Genomic DNA, 17,399 nt, shown 5'->3' with positions numbered 1-17,399 from the left:
CATCGTGGCTTCAAATATCACAAAATGTTCTATTTAAAAAGATGGAAGGTTTTGATTGATGAAAACTTAATATGGGGACTTTAGGTTTCCAGTCCTGCATATAAAGAGCTTAGAAGTCACTACTCCATTTTGACAATAAGTAAAAAACGGAACAAACTGAAACATCAACAATTATTCTTAAATCCTTCAGAGAAGTAAGGCCACAGGACAAACAGCCCATGGTCAAACAGCTGCCAGAATTGGGGAGACCATCAAATACAGATAATGACAAGTTTCCGGAGCAAAATTCCATGAGCAGAAGCCTCCCTGGGAACCGTTATCTAGGTAGTAAAACCTGAACTGTCAGAGGTGTTTGAACTAGAGCAACTCCATCTTTAGTAGAGGCTGGGTAAAGTAAGTTTGAGACCTACTGGGCTGCATTCCCAGACGATTAAGGCATTCTAAGTCACAGGATGAGATAGGAGGTTGGCACAAGACACAGGTCATAAAGACTTTGCTGATAAAACAGGGTGAGGTCAAGAACCTGGCTAAAACTCACAAAAACCAAGATGACTGAGAGTGACCTCTGTTATACTCCCACCAGCACCATGACAATTTACAAATGACCTGGCAACATCAGGAAGCCAACCTATATGGTCTAAACAGGGGATGCATGAATAATTCACACCTTTTTAGCATATCATCAAGAAATAACCATATAAATGGGCAACCAGTGCCCCTTGGGGCTGCTCTGTCTATGGAGTAACCATTCTTTTATTACTTTACTTTCCTAATATCTTGCTTTCACTTTAAGGACTCACCCTAAATTCTTTCTTGTGGAAGATCCGAGAACCCTCTCTTGGCATCTGGATTGGGACCCCTTTCTGGTAACATCTTTCTGGCAACCACCAAAGGGACTATAGGCTAATCTAAGGGCTAACTTTGGGTAAGTGGTGTGCTCCAGTAACATCTTTTTGGTAAACCTCGAAGAGACAATACTGAAGAAACACCATGGTCCTAAGGAAATAAACTGCAGTACTGATTGGATGACTTTGGGTAAGTGGTAGCATACCCAGGTAAAGAATGCAATTGGGTTAGAGGCCCAACTTAGGGGAGTTAGAGTCTCTCCTAACACAGAGTGGGTTAGAGGCCCCGCTTAATAAAAGGCAAGGACACTTGAGTGACCTTGGATTAGAGGCCCAATTTAGGAGGGGTAGAGTCCCTTCTAAGATTTAGTGGATTATAGGCTCTGCTCAGTAAAGTCCCTTTTCGCTAAGAATGGGTTTGGCACTACAGGATGTTAACTGCTATTCTCTGTGTAATAATCTGCCTTGCACTCTTTGCTGTGGGTGACAGGATTAGGTATGTACAGGACAGTGGGATATGGGAAGCTTTTTTTTCTCCCCAAAAAGGGGAAAGTTGAGAGCTGATGGGACTGCTGGAAAATATCCCTTCATGACCAAAAAGCAGTCATCTGAACATTTGATTCAGTGTGGCTGCAGTGAGTGGGTCTTTCTCTTTACCTTCCTAAGCTTTTTACTCCTGAGGGGAGGTTGGATTAATGATGATGGGGCCCAACTGGGGGCAAGCTTGGGCCTTGCCGGTTTGATATTGAGTGCTAAGCAGAGTGGTTAATGTCTATATTTTGTCATACGTATTTTGCTCAGCGAGAACAGAAAAAGATAATTTTCCTTCGTGTTGTGGCTTGGCCCCCAGGGCTATGGTGCAGCAAGCTGGGTCACTAGGTCGACTCAGGGAAAGGAAACCCAGAAGCCTGGCATGCTGGGAAAAGGGCAAGAATTTCTTATGAGTCAGACTTCTGGTCTCTCTCTCTCTCTCTCTCTCTCCCCCTCTCTCTCTCTCTCTCTCTTTCTCTCTCTCTCTCTCTCTCTCTTCCCCCCCCACCCCCTCTCTGCAAACCAGTTGAATGAATGGTAAAAATCACTGTTTATCTCCTCTGTAATGTTTAATTAATGGATAAAACTAATTTATGAGGATTTGTGAGGCTAGTCTTAAGTTGTAGCAAATCTGGTGTGCTTCGTGTGTCTTTTTATATTGTTCTGTAATAAAAGAAGGCTACTTCAGGATAAAACATGGGCCTAAGACCCCAGAACCAACTGTTTAAGATGGCCTAGAAAACTGGTCAGTTACAAACTTTGCCGAAGTTCCCTGAAAAAAAACTGGATGAAGTTTCCCTCTTGCCTTGTATGTTCTTGGAAGCTTGACATTGTAACAATGTAGCCATGCTTTCTCTTTTTACAATGGTATCCTAGGTTCAGGGTTGATTTCCCGGCTTTTGGAATGAGTCCTTTATCTTCTGTCTGTGTAGTTATATGTGTGTAATATAAAAGAGCTTTAATTAATTGGTTTAATAATAAGAGCTTGAATATTTTGTCAGAAAAGTAAAAAGTATAATGCCTTTTATTTAGTTCATGTGACTTAAGTAATCTTTGGGAAATAAACAGTTTTAAAGATTATCAGTAAAATAATATCTTTAAATGTAAGCATTTGGTCTAAATTAGGTTAGATTTTTAAAAATTTATACTTCAAGTTATGGGGTACATGTGCAGATCATGCAGGTTTGTTACATAGGTATACACGTGCCATGGTGATTTGCTTCATCTATCCACCCGACATCTACCTTAGGTTTCTGCTCGTGTTATTCCTCCCCAATCCCCCTACCCGCTGCTAACCCCCCCTAGTTCTCCCACATCCCAACAGGCCCCAGTGTGTGATGTTACCCTCCCTGTGTCCATGTTTTCTCATTGTTCAACAGCCACTTGTGAGTGAGAACATGTGGTGTTTGGTTTTCTGTTCCTGTGTCAATTTGCTGAGAATGATGGTTTTCAGCTTCATCCATGTCCCTGCAAAGGACATGAACTCATCTCTTTTATGGCTGCATAGTATTCCATGGTGTTTGTGTGCCACATTTTCCTTATCCAGTCTATTTTTGATGGACATTTCGGTTGGTTCCAAGTCTTTGCTATTGTGAACAGTGCTGCAATAAACATACATGTGCATGTGTCTTTATAATAGAATGAGTTATAATCCTTTGGATATATACCCAGTAATGGGATTGCTGGGTCAAATGGAATTTCTATTTCTAGGTTCTTGAGGAATTACCACACTGTCTTCCACAATGATTCCACTAATTTACACTCCCACCAGCAGTGTAAAAGTGTTCCTATTTCTCCACATCCTCTCCATCATCTGTTGTCTCCAGATTTTTTAATGATCACCATTCTAACTGGCGTGAGGTGGTATCTCAATGTGATTTGGATTTGCATTTCTTTAATGACCAGTGATGATGAGCCTTTTTTTGTGTTTGCTGGCTGCCTAAATGTCTTCTTTTGAAAAGTGTCTGTTCATATCCTTCTCCCGCTTTTTTATGGGGTTGTTTCTTTCTTGTAAATTTGTTGAAGTTCTCTGTAGATTCAGAACATTAGCCCTTTGTCAGATGGGTAGATTGCAAAATTTTTCCCCATTTTTTTGGTTGCTGGTTCACTCTAATGTTTGTTTATTTTGCTGTGCAGAGGCTCTTAAGTTTAATTAGATCCCATTTGTCTATTTTGGATTTGTCGCCATTGTTTTTGGTGTTTTGGTCATAAAGTCCTTGCCTATACCTATGTCCTTAATGGTATTGCCTAGGTTTTCTTCTAGGGTTTTTATGGTGTTAGGTCTTATTTTTAAATCTTTAATCCATCTAGAATTAACTTTTGTATAAGGTGTAAGAAGGGGGTCCAGTTTTACCTTTCTGCACGTGGCTAGCCAGTTTTCCCAACACCATTTATTAAACAGAGGAATCCTTTCCCCATTGCTTCTTTTTGTCAGGTTTGTCAAAGATCAGAAGGTTGTAGATATGTGGTGTTCCTTCCAAGGCCTCTGTTCTTTTCCATTGATCTATATCTCTGTTTTGCCTCCAACTGTTTTGTTTGTTTGTTTTTTTGCTTAGGCTTGTCTTGGCTATGTGGGCTCTTTTTTGTTTCCATAGGAAGTTAAAGTGTTTTTTTCCAGTTCTGTGAAAATGGTCAGTTGTAGCTTGATGGGGATAGCACTGAATCTACAAATTACTTTGGGCAGTATGGCCATTTTCATGGTATTGATTCTTCCTAACCATGAGCATGGAATGTTTTTCTATTTGTTTGTGTCCTCTCTTATTTCCTTGACCAGTGGTTTGTAGTTCTCCATGAAGAGGTCCTTCACATCCCTTGTTTGTTGTATTCCTAGGTATTTTATTCCCTTTGTAGCAATTGTGAATGGGAGTTCACTCATGATTTGGCTCTCTGTCTGTTATTGGTGTATAGGAATGCTTGTGATTTTTGCACATTGATTTTGTATCCTGAGGCTTTGCTGAAGTTGCTTATCAGCTTAAGGAAATTTTGGATTAAGATGATGGGGTCTTCTAACTATACAATCATGTCGTCTGCAAATAGAGACAATTTGGCTTCCTCTTTTCCTAATTTAATATCCTTTATTTCTTTTTCTTGCCTGATTGTCCTGGCCAGAACTTCCAATACTATGTTGAATAGGAGTGGTGAGAGAGGGCATCCTTGACTAGTGACAGTTTTCCAAAGGAATGCTTCAAGTTTTCACCCAATCAGTATGATATTGGCTGTGAATTTGTCACAAATAGCTCTATTTTGAGATACGTTGTATTGATACCTAGTTAATTGAGAGTTTTTAGCATAAAGGGCTGTTGAATTTTGTCGAAGGCCTTTCCTGCATCTATTGAGATAATCGTGTGGTTTTTGTATTTGGTTCTTTAATGTGAGAGATTGCATTCACAAATTTGCATATGTTGAACCAGCCTTGAATCCCCAGAATGAAGCTGACTGGATCGTGATGGACAACCTTTTTGATGTGCTGTTGGATTTGGTTTGCCAGTATTTTATTGAAGATTTTCATCAATGTTCATCATTGATATTGGCCTGAAATTTTCTTTCTTAGGTGTGACTCTTCCAGGTTTTGGTATCAGGATGTTGTTGTTCTCATAAAATGAGTTAGGGAAGATTTCCTCTTTTTGTATTGTTTGGAATAATTTCAGAAGTAATGGTACCAGCTCCTCTTAGCACCTCTGGTAGAATTCAGCTGTAAACCCATCTGGTCCTGGACTTTTTTTTGGTTGGTAGTCTATTAATTGCTGCCTCAATTTCAGACCTCGTTACTGGTCTATTCAGGGATTCAGCTTCTGCTTGGTTTAGTCTTGGGAGGGTGTAAGTGTCCAGGAATTTATCCATTTCTTCTAGATTTACTAGTTTACATCCATAGAGCTGTTTGTAGTAATCTCCAATGGTGTATGTATTTCTGCGGAATTGGTGGTGATATCCCCTTTATCATTTTTTGTTGCATCTATTTGATTTTTCTCTCTTTTCTTTTTTATTAGTCTGGCTAGCAGTCTATCTGTTTTGTTGATCTTAAAAAAAAACAGCTCCTGGATTTACTGATATTTTGAAGGGTGTTTTTGTTTCTCTATCTCCTCCAGTTCTGCTCCAATCTTAGTTATTTCTTGTCTTCTGCTAGCTTTTGAATTTGTTTGATCTTGCTCCTTTAGTTCTTTTAATTGTGACATTTGGGTGTCAATTTTAGATCTTTTCTTGCTTCTCATGTGGGCATTTACTGGCATAAATTTCCCTCTACACACTGCTTTAAATGTGTCCCAGGTTTTCTGGTACATTGTATCTTTGTTCTCATTGGTTTTGAAGAACACCTTTATTTCTGCCTTCATTTCATTATTTATCCAGTAGTCATTCAGGAGCATCGGTTGTTCAGTTTCCATGTAGTTGTGCAGTTTTGAGTAAGTTTCTTAATCCTGAGGTCTAATTTGATTGCACTGTGATTTGAGAGATTGTTATGATTTCCATTCTTTTGTATTTGCTGAGGAGTGTTTTACTTCCAATTATGTGGTCAATTTTAGAATAAGTGTGATGTGGTGCTGCGAAGAATGTATATTCTGTGGATTTGGGGTGGAGAGCTCTGTAGATGTCTATTAGGTTTACTTGGTCCAGATCTGAGTTCAAGTCCTAGACTTCGTTGTGAATTATCTGTCTCATTGATATGTCTAATATTGACAGTGGGGTGTTAAAGTCTCCCACTATTATTGTGTGGGAATCTAAGTCTCTTTGTAGGTCATTACGAACTTGCTTTATGTATCTGGGTGCTCCTGTATTGGTGTATATGTATTTAGGATAGTTAGCTCTTCTTGTTGCATTGACCCTTTTACCATTATGTAATGCCCTTCTTTGCTTCTTTTTATCCTTCTTGATTTAAAGTCTGTTTTATCAGAGACTAGGATTGCAACCCCTGCTTTTTTTGCTCTCCATTTGCTTGGTAAATCTTCCTCCATTCATTTATTTTGAGCCTATGTGTGTCTTTGCATGTGAGATGAGTATCCTGAATACAGCACATCAATGTGTTTTGACTCTAACCAGATTTGCCAGTCTGTGTCTTTTGATTGGGGCATTTAGCCCATTTACATTTAAAGTTAATATTGTTACATGTGAATTTGATCTTGCCATTTTGATGCTAGCTGTTTTGATGCTAGTTGTTTTGCCCATCAGTTGATGCAGTTTCTTCATAGTGTGGATTATCTTTATAATTTGGTATGTTTTTGCAGTGTTTAGTCCAATGTTTGTTACTTTCCATGTTTAGTGCCTCCTTCAGGAACTCTTGTAAGGCAGGCCTGGTGGTGATGAAATATCTCAGCAGTTGCTTGTTTGTAAAGAATTTTATTTCTCCTTCACTTATGTAGCTTAATTTGGCTGGTTATGAAATTCTGCATTGAAAATTGTTTTCTTTAACAATGTTGAATATTAGCCCCCACTCTCTTCTGGCTTGCAGAGTTTGTGCTGAGAGATCTGCTGTGAGTCTGATGGGCTTCCCTTTTTGGGTAACCCGACCTTTCTCTCTGGCTGCCCTTAGCATTTTTTCCTTCATTTCAACACTGGTGAATCTGATGACTATGTGCCTTGGGGTTGCTCTTCTTGAGGAATATTTTTGTTGTGTTCTCTGTATTTCCTGAATTTGAATGTTGGCCTGCCTTGCTAGGTTCAGGAAGTTCTCCTGGATAATATCCTGAAGAGTGTTTTCCAACTTGTTTTCATTCTCCCCACTTTCAGGTACATCAATCCAATGTAGATTTGGTCTTTTCACATCATCCCATATTTCTTGGAGGTTTTGTTCATTTCTTTTCACTCTTCTGTCTCTAATCTTGCCTTCTCCCTTTATTTTATTGAGTTGATCTTCAATCTCTGATATCCTTTATTCCAGTTGATTGATTCTGCTATTGAAACTTGTGTATGCTTCACGGAGTTCTTGTGCTGTGTTTTTCAGCTCCATCAAGTCGTTTATGTTCTTCTCTATGCTGGTTATTCTAGTTAGCATTTCATCTAACCTTTTCTCAAGGTTATTAACTTCCTTGCATTGGGTTAGAGCATGCTTCTTTAGCTTGGAGAAGTTTGTTATTACCCACCTTCTGAAGCCTGCTTTTGTCAATTCATCAAACTTATTCACCATCCAGTTTTGTTTTCTTACTGGTGAGGAGTTGTGATCCCTTGGAGGGGAAGAGGCATTGCATTTTTTTTTTGTGATTTCATCATTTTTGTACTGGTTTCTTCCTATCTTTGTGGATTTATCTAACTTAGGTCTTTGAAGTTGGTGACTTTTGGATAGGGTCTCTGAGTTGATATCCTTTCTGTTGATGTTGAAGCTATTTCTTTCTGTTTGTTAGTTTTCCTTCTAACAGTCAGTCCCCTCTGCTACAGGTCTGCTGGAGTTTGCTGGAGGTCCACTACAGATTCTGCTTCCCTGAGAATCGCCCACGAGGCATGCAAAAGAGCAACGATTGTGGCCTGTTCCTTCCTCTGGTAGCTTTGTCCCAGTAGGGTACCTGCCAGATGTTAGCCAGAGCTCTCCTGTATGGCATGTCTCCCAGCCAGGATACACAGAGGTCAGGGAGCCAGTTGAAGAGGCAGGCTGTCCCTTATCACAGTTCAAGCACTGTGCTGGGAGATTCCTTCAGAGGTGCTGGGCAGGGACTTTAAGTCTGCTGAAGCACAACCTATAACCACCCCTTTTCCCTGGTGCTCTGTCCCAGGAAGGTAGGGGCTTTATTTATAAGTCCCTGACAGGCTGCTGCCTTTTTTCAGAGATGACCTGCTCAGCAAGAAGGGAGTCTGGTTGACAGTCTGCCTGCAGAATCTTTGCTGAGTTGCCATGGGCTCTGCCCATTTGCAGTGTGAACTTCCTGGTGACTTTATTTATACAGGCAAGGTTAAAATCCCTACCCAAGCCTCAGCAATGGTGGATGTCCGTCCCTTCCCCCATGAGCTCAGACTGCTGTGCTGGCTGCTAGAATTTCAAGTCATGGAACTTAGCTTGCTTGTCTTCTTGGGGGTGGGACCTGCCAAGCCAGATCACTTGACTCCCTGGCTTCAGCCCCCTTTCTTAGGGTAATGAGCAGTTCTGTCTTGCTGGCATTCCAGGTGCCACTAGGGAATTAGAAAAAAAAACCGCTGTGGTTAAAACAACCACCCACTTTTGTACTGGAAACCTGGAGCGCTGGAGTTGTAGGCACCAGAGTGAATTTCCTGGTCTATGGGTTATGAAGACTGTGGGAATAGTGCATGATCAGAGCCAGAGTGCCAAAATGTTGGGAAACATTCCTAATGGCTTCCCTTGCCTAGGAGAGGGAGTTCTCTGGTCCCTTCCACTTCCTGGGTGAGGTGACGTCCCACCCTGCTTCAGCTTGCCCTCCTTGGGCTACACTCGCTGTCTAACCAGTCCCAATGAGATGAACATGTGACCTCAGTTGGAAATGTGGAGATCACTCGCCTTCTGAATTGTTTCACTGGGAACTGTGGACTGGAGCTGTTCCTATTAGTATTAGGCCATCTTGGAGGAAGTCTAGGGTAGGGGTTTTTCAAAGGCAGTTGGAAGGAAGGGTTGCAAGTGGCTAGGAAACAGGTGCTTGCTGCTAATCTGTTGGGGTGCAATTACAGGGGTGTGGGAAGTGATCCTTCTTCAGGCTGATTTTTTTTTCTGGGTAGGGCCACAGGATCCATCATTTGGTGTTTCCAGGTGGAGCCATGGGCTTCAGACATACACAAAACCTGAAAAGATATCTGAAAAGGCTAATCTTACATTCTACATTAGTGACGTTATCTTGTGACCTCTGGAATAATGGCTGGCAATGTTTTATGTCTACACCGTAGCAAAATTCAGTCTCCTCTCCTCCTCCTAGCCTACTGGTCTCTTGTTAGGTTTACAAAGGCAGTTGAGTTTCAGGGAAGGACAATTATCATTTAAACTATAACCTAAATGTTTTCCAAAGCTAGCTTGGCAGCTTGAATGCTAGAGGCCAGAGGGGAGTTTGCTAGATAAGATCTCCCCAACTGCCAAAATTTTCCCACTAACAGAATTTTTGCAGAGGCAGTTTTAATTGTAAACCTTGACTAATACCGTGGGAGGTATACAAAGTGCCACTGGTGATGTTGGAAGTGCTCTCGGGAAACATAGAAAAGTAATTACATTACAAGAAAAAGTTGAATTGTTTGATGTGTGCCATAGATTGAAGTCTGAAGCCGTGGTTGCCTGCCATTTCAAGATTAATAAATCCAGTATAAAGACCACAGTTGAAAACAAAAAGGAAAGAAAATTCATGAAGCTGTTGCTGGAGCAATGCCACCATGCATGAAATCCTTGCACTTTTTACAAAATACCTTTTTATATTGTATTGACAATATAGTTTTTATGTGTGGGTGCAGGGTTGCTACAAGCAATGCATACGTATAGACTTCGATATGATCCGACAACTTAAAGCAAAAGGAATGTGAAAGATATAAAGCTGAAGAATTTTATGCCAGTAAAAAATGGCTTGATAAATGTAGAAAGAGGTTTGCCTTTTAAAATGTTAAGATAACAGGAGAAACACCTGGCAATCAAAAGACGCAGGGATCCCAGACATCATTAAGAAAATCATTGAGGAGAAAGGATATTTGCCTGAACAACTTTTAATGCAATGAACATGCCCTATTCTGGGGGGAAAAGCCACACAGATATTTATTAGTAAGATAAGAACCAGCACCAGAATTTAAGGCAGGAAGAGATATGCTAACTTTACCGTTTTATGCAAATTCAGTTGGGCTTATGATTAGAACCACCCTTATCTATAAAGCTGCTAATCCCGAGTAATGAAGGGAAAAACTTCAATCCCCAAAAGCACAGGGTAACCGATTTGAGTAATAGTAAAACTCCAGTCTCTCACATAGCCAGTTCTGTGTGAATTACTCTTTCTATATTGCTATGCCCCTGTCTTGATATATTGGCTCTGTCCAGGCAGTGGGCTAGGTGAACCTATTGGGCAATTACAATCCGGTGGTTTTAAAAGTGGCAGTTTTCCCTGCATGCTTTCTCTCTCCTGCCATTATGAAAGACATGCCTTGTTTCCCCTTCACCTTCAGCCATGATTGCAAGTTTCCTGAGGCCTCTCCAGATGTGCAGAACTGTGAGTCAAATTAAACCTCTTTTCTTCATAAATTACTCAACCTCAGGTAGTATCTTTATAGCAGTGTGAGAACAGACTAATGTAGTCAGGCAGAAATTATGATGTGTTTCTGTAAAGTTAAACGGTGTATACCTGCCTCTCTTGCCTCAACTTTTATCTCCTCTTTCATCTCTACCATATCGGAGACAGCAAGACCAACCTCTCCTCTTACTCCTCCTCCTCAGCCTAGTCAATGTGAAGACCTTTATGATGATCCACTTCCACTAAATAAATAGTAAATTTATTTTATCTTCTTTGTGATTTTCTTAATAACATTTTCTTTCTTCTAGCTCATTTTATTGTAAAAATATTGTATATCATGTATATATATATATATGTAAAACATACAAAATATGTGTTAATCAACTGTTTATGTTATCAGTAAGACTTCTTACTTCTTACAGTAGGCTGAGTAGTTAAGTTTTTGGAGAGTCAAAAGTTATAAATAAGTTTTCTACTGTGCAGATGGTCAGCATTCTTAATCCCCACATTATTTAAGGATTAACTTTTTTTTCCCCCAGAGCCTAACCTAGGGTGTCATCAGGGCCATTTCTATCTGGAACAAGGAGAACGCTCAACTCCAGCCCACTCTAGCCATCTTGCCCAACCTAAAAGGAGAGCATAACTGAAAAGCACAGCTGAAGTTCATAGTTCAGGGGCACAAGCTCACCAAAGACTGAGACATAGTTATAGAACTATAGAACTTCCCATCTTCCACAACATACTTACACGTTGTTGAAGTGAATTAATTATGGCCTGAGAAGGACTCTGTACTTCTATATTTGAGTCCTTGTGGACAAAATGCAACCTAATAGGTAGACAAGATTGAAAATCTAACTTAAGTGTATGCTCCTGTAAGAATGGCTGAATCTTGGCCAATCCCCACCTTTATACTTCAACCACTCATACACTACTGAATTTTCTTTTTTTTTTTTTTTTTTTTTAATTTTTTATTTGATTATAGGTTTTGGGGTACATGAGCAGAGCATGCGTGACAGTTGCGTAGGAACACACATGGCAGTGTGCTTTGCTTTTCTTCTCCCCTTCACCCACATTTGGCATTTTTCCCCAGGCTATCCCTCCCTACCTCCCCCTCCCACTGGCCCTCCCCTTTTCCCCCCAATAGACCCCAGTGTTTAGTACTCCCCTTTCTGTGTCCATGTGTTCTCATTTTTCATCACCCACCTATGAGTGAGAATATGCGGTGTTTCATTTTCTGTTCTTGTGTCAGTTTGCTGAGGGTGATGTTCTCCAGATTCATCCATGTCCCTACAAACGACACGAACTCATCATTTCTGATTGCTGCATAATATTCCATGGTGTATATGTGCCACATTTTTCCAATCCAGTCTATTATCAATGGGCATTTGGGTTGATTCCAGGTCTTTGCTATTGTAAACAGTGCTGCAATGAACATTCGTGTACATGTGTCCTTATAGTAGAACGATTTATAGTCTTTTGGATATATACCCAGTAATGGGATTGCTGGGTCAAATGGAATTTCTATTTCTAAGGCCTTGAGGAATCGCCACACTGTCTTCCACAATGGTTGAACTAATTTACACTCCCACCAACAGTGTAAAAGTGTTCCTTTTTCTCCACATCCTCTCCAGCATCTGTTGTCTCCAGATTTTTTAATGATCGCCATTCTAACTGGCGTGAGATGGTATCTCAATGTGGTTTTGATTTGCATCTCTCTGATGACCAGTGACGATGACCATTTTTCATATGATTGTTGGCCTCATATATGTCTTCTTTCGTAAAGTATCTGTTCATATCCTTTGCCCACTTTTGAATGGGCTTGTTTGTTTTTTTCCTGTACATCTGCTTGAGTTCTTTGTAAATTCTGGATATCAGCCCTTTGTCAGATGGGTAGACTGCGAAAATTTTTTCCCATTCTGTTGGTTGCCGATTCACTCTAGTGACTGTTTCTTTTGCCGTGCAGAAGCTGTGGAGTTTCATTAGGTCCCATTTGTCTATTTTGGCTTTTGTTGCCAATGCTTTTGGTGTTTTGGTCATGAAGTCCTTGCCTACTCCTATGTCCTGGATAGTTTTGCCTAGATTTCCTTCTAGGGTTTTTATGGTGCCAGGTCTTATGTTTAAGTCTTTAATCCATCTGGAGTTAATTTTAGTGTAAGGTGTCAGGAAGGGGTCCAGTTTCTGCTTTCTGCACATGGCTAGCCAGTTTTCCCAACACCATTTGTTAAACATGGAATCCTTGCCCCATTGCTTGTTTTTGTCAGGTTTATCAAAGATTGTATAGTTGTATGTATGTTGTGTTGCCTCCGGTGCCTCTGTTTTGTTCCATTGGTCTATATCTCTGTTTTGGTACCAGTACCATGCTGTTTTGATAACTGTAGCCTTGTAGTATAGTTTGAAATCCGGTAGTGTGATGCCCCCCGCTGTGTTCTTTTTGCTTAAAATTGACTTGGCTATGTGGGCTCTCTTTTGGTTCCATATGAAGTTCATGGTGGTTTTTTCCAGTTCTGTGAAGAAAGTCAATGGTAGCTTGATGGGGATAGCGTTGATTCTGTAAATTACTTTGGGCAGTATAGCCATTTTCACGATATTAATTCTTCCTAACCATGAACATGGAATGTTTCTCCATCTGTTTGTGTCCTCTCTGATTTCGTTGAGCAGTGGTTTGTAGTTCTCCTTGAAGAGGTCCCTTACGTTCCTTGTGAGTTGTATTCCAAGGTATTTTATTCTTTTTGTAGCAATTGCGAATGGCAGTTCGCTCTTGATTTGGCTTTCTTTAAGTCTGTTATTGGTGTAGACGAATGCTTGTGATTTTTGCACATTGATTTTATATCCTGAGACTTTGCTGAAGTTGTTTATCAGTTTCAGGAGATTTTGGGCTGAGGCGATGGGGTCTTCTAGGTACACTATCATGTCGTCTGCAAATAGAGACAATTTGGCTTCCACCTTTCCTATTTGAATACCCTTTATTTCTTTTTCTTGCCTGATTGCTCTGGCTAGAACTTCCAGTACTATATTGAATAGGAGTGGTGAGAGAGGGCATCCTTGTCTAGTGCCAGATTTCAAAGGGAATGCTTCCAGTTTTTGCCCATTCAGTATGATATTGGCTGTTGGTTTGTCATAAATAGCTTTTATTACTTTGAGATACGTTCCATCGATACCGAGTTTATTGAAGGTTTTTAGCATAAAGGGCTGTTGAATTTTGTCAAATGCCTTCTCTGCGTCAATTGAGATAATCATGTGGTTTTTGTTTTTGGTTCTGTTTATGTGGTGAATTACGTTGATAGACTTGCGTATGTTGAACCAGCCTTGCATCCCCGGGATGAATCCTACTTGATCATGATGAATAAGTTTTTTGATTTGCTGTTGCAATCGGCTTGCCAATATTTTATTGAAGATTTTTGCATCTATGTTCATCATGGATATTGGCCGGAAGTTTTCTTTTCTCGTTGGGTCTCTGCCGGGTTTTGGTATCAGGATGATGTTGGTCTCATAAAATGATTTGGGAAGGATTCCCTCTTTTTGGATTGTTTGAAATAGTTTTAGAAGGAATGGTACCAGCTCCTCCTTGTGTGTCTGGTAGAATTCGGCTGTGAACCCGTCTGGACCTGGGCTTTTTTTGTGAGGTAGGCTCTTAATTGCTGCCTCGACTTCAGACCTTGTTATTGGTCTATTCATAGTTTCAGCTTCCTCCTGGTTTAGGCTTGGAAGGACACAGGAGTCCAGGAATTTATCCATTTCTTCCAGGTTTACTAGTTTATGCGCATATAGTTGTTTGTAATATTCTCTGATGATGGTTTGAATTTCTGTGGAATCTGTGGTGATTTCCCCTTTATCATTTTTTATTGCATCTATTTGGTTGTTCTCTCTCTTTTTTTTAATCAATCTGGCTAGTGGTCTGTCTATTTTGTTGATCTTTTCAAAAAACCAGCTCTTGGATTTATTGATTTTTTGAAGGGTTTTTCGTGTCTCAATCTCCTTCAGCTCTGCTCTGATCTTAGTAATTTCTTGTCTTCTGTTGGGTTTTGAGTTTTTTTGATCTTGCTCCTCTAGCTCTTTCAATTTTGATGATAGGGTGTCAATTTTGGATCTCTCCATTCTCCTTATATGGGTACTTATTGCTATATACTTTCCTCTAGAGACTGCTTTAAATGTGTTCCAGCTTGGATTCATTCTCTTCGTCCCCTTCTGGTACACCTATCAAACGTAGGTTAGGTCTTTTCACATAGTCCCACATTTCTTGGAGACTTTGTTCATTCCTTTTTGCGCTTTTTTCTCTGATCTTGGTTTCTCGTTTTATTTCATTGAGTTGGTCTTCGACTTCAGATATTCTTTCTTCTGCTTGGTCAATTCGGCTATTGAAACTTGTGTTTGCTTCGCGAAGTTCTCATATTGTGTTTTTCAGCTCCTTTAATTCATTCATATTCCTCTCTAAGTTATCCATTCTTGTTATCATTTCCTCGAATCTTTTTTCAAATCTTTTTTCAAGGTTCTTAGTTTCTTTGCATTGATTTAATATATGATCTTTTAGCTCACAAAAGTTTCTCATTATCCATCTTCTGAAGTCTAATTCCGTCATTTCGTCACAGTCATTCTCCGTCCAGCTTTGCTCCCTTGCTGGTGAGGAGTTTTGGTCCTTTCTAGGAGGCGAGGTGTTCTGGTTTTGGGTGTTTTCCTCCTTTTTGCGCTGGTTTCTTCCCATCTTTGTGGATTTGTCCACTGGTCGTCTGCGTAGTTGCTGACTTTTCGTTTGGGTCTCTGAGTGGACACCCAGAATGTTGAGGATGAAGTATTTCTGTTGCTTGGTTTTCCTTCTACCAGTCTAGCCCCTTCACTGTACGACTGCTGAGGTCCGCTCCAGACCCTGCTTGTCTGGGGTGCACCTCTAGTAGCTGTGGCACAGCGAGGGATGCTACCAGTTTCTTTTTCTGCTCTCTTTGTCCCAGGATGATGCCTGCCTAATGTCAGTCTTTTGGATATAGAGGGGTCAGGGAGCTGCTTGAGGAGACAGTTTGTACTTTATAGGGGTTTAATTGCTGAACTGTGCACTCTGTTGTTCATTCAGGGCTGTTAGGCTGCTATGTTTGATTCTGCTGCAACAGAGCTCATTAAAAAACACTTTTTTTTTTTCCTCAAATGCTCTGTGTTGAGGGGTTTGGGCTTTATTTTTGGATGTCCGATCAGGTGTCCTGCCCAGCTAGAAGGCAGACTAGCCACTGTTTGGCTGCCGAGGCTCCGCCCTGCTGTTGTGTGATTCGCGCTGTTCCTGCCGGCTCTGCTGTGGTCTCCGCCACGCCCTGCGGCGGAGTCTCTTCGTTGTAGCGTGTTGCCTCAGCAACGGCAGGCTGCGTCAGCAGTGGGCGTGTACCTCAGTAGGGACGGGTTGCCTCGGCAATGGCTGGCTGCGTCAGCAATGGGCGTGTATCTCAGTTGGGGCGGGTTGCCTCGGCAATGGCTGGCTGTGTCAGCAGTGGGCGTGTATCTCAGTTGGGGCAGGTTGCCTCGGCAACGGCTGGCTGCATCAGCAGTGGGCGTGTATCTCAGTTGGGGCGGGTTGCCTCGGTAGTGGTGGACGCCCCTCCCCCTCAGAGCGTCTCGGACCATCTGCTCGGGATAGTTTGAAATTGCGGTTTTGTTCGTCCCACTGGGTATCCCAATCCCTGCAATCCCCTGGGCTGGCCTATTGTTCAAGTCTCGTTCAGTCTCAAGTCCAGCCCTCTCAAGTCTCAGGTTGCCGGTTCAACAGGGCACCCAGACAAGCGCGCCCTGTGGGGATTGCTGGGTAGGGCCGGCCGCCGCCGCCCCGGCTGCCGGCTTCGCCAGGCAGACCTACTGCCTGGCGTCCCGTGTCTTTTTTATACTTGGGAGTTTCCCCGTTCTGTGGGCAACAAAGATCAGTCTGGAAATGCCGCTCTGACTCACCGTTTGCAGATTCAAAGAGAAGAGCTCCGATCCTGGGTTGTTCTCACAGCGCCATCTTGAGTCCTCGCTCACACTACTGAATTTTCAAAGTGTGTTCAGAGAAGGCATATGCCAACCTGTAACCAATCGAGCTGTTTCTATACCTCACTTCCAATTTCTGTATGTTACTTTACTTTTTTTGTGTGTATAAATTAGTTTTGACCACAAGGCACCCCCAGAGTCTCTGAATCTGGTGTGATTCTGGGGACTGCCCGATTTGCAAATAGTTCACTGCTCAATTAAACACCATTAAATTTAATTAGGCTGAAGTTTTTCTTATAACAACATTTAATAAAGGCCTATTTCCTGCAGCTTCTTTTACCCAGTACATCATGTCCCCACCTTTCAACAAAAAATTAGAAGGCATACTAAAACACACACACACACACACACACACACACACACACACACACACACAGTTTGAATAAACTGAACAGGTTTGGAAACCAGAGGCAGATAGGGTAGAAATGTTGGAATTATCAGACCAGAAATTTTAAAATTATGATTAATATGCTATAAACCTTAATGGGGAAAAAAGCAGATGACATGCAAGAAAAGAGAAATTATGTAAACAGGGAGATGAAAATTCTAAGAATTTAAAAATGCTAGAAAGCCAGGCCTAGTGGTATGTACCTGTAATCGCAGCTACTCAAGAGACTGAGGAAAGAGGATTGCTTGAGGCAAGGAGTTCAACACTGTAATGCATTACGATTCTGCCTGTGAATAGCCACTGCACTCCAGCCTGGGAAACGTAGCAATAACCCATCTCTATTTTTTTTAATGCTAGATATCAAAAACACTGTAAAATAACTGAAGAATGCCTTTGGTGGTTCATTGTTAGACAACACAGCTGAGGTAAAAATCCCTGAGCTTGAGGATATGACAATAAAAACTTCCAACACTGAAAAGCAAAACTAAAAATACTGAATTAAAAAAAAAG

General features: G+C 41.1%; 1 pseudogene; it reads left to right on the top strand.

Moving 5' to 3' along the window:
- Positions 1-218: 218 nt before the first annotated feature.
- LOC100390611 (transcription factor YY2-like) overlaps positions 219-17,399 on the top strand; it is a 97,480-nt pseudogene continuing 80,299 nt past the window's right edge.

The sequence above is a fragment of the Callithrix jacchus genome, chromosome X, assembly GCF_049354715.1.
Source record: "Callithrix jacchus isolate 240 chromosome X, calJac240_pri, whole genome shotgun sequence".
NCBI classification, from domain to species: domain Eukaryota; kingdom Metazoa; phylum Chordata; class Mammalia; order Primates; family Cebidae; genus Callithrix; species Callithrix jacchus.
Note: the sequence above shows the minus strand (reverse complement) of the source record. Positions and strands in the feature narration are given on the sequence as shown.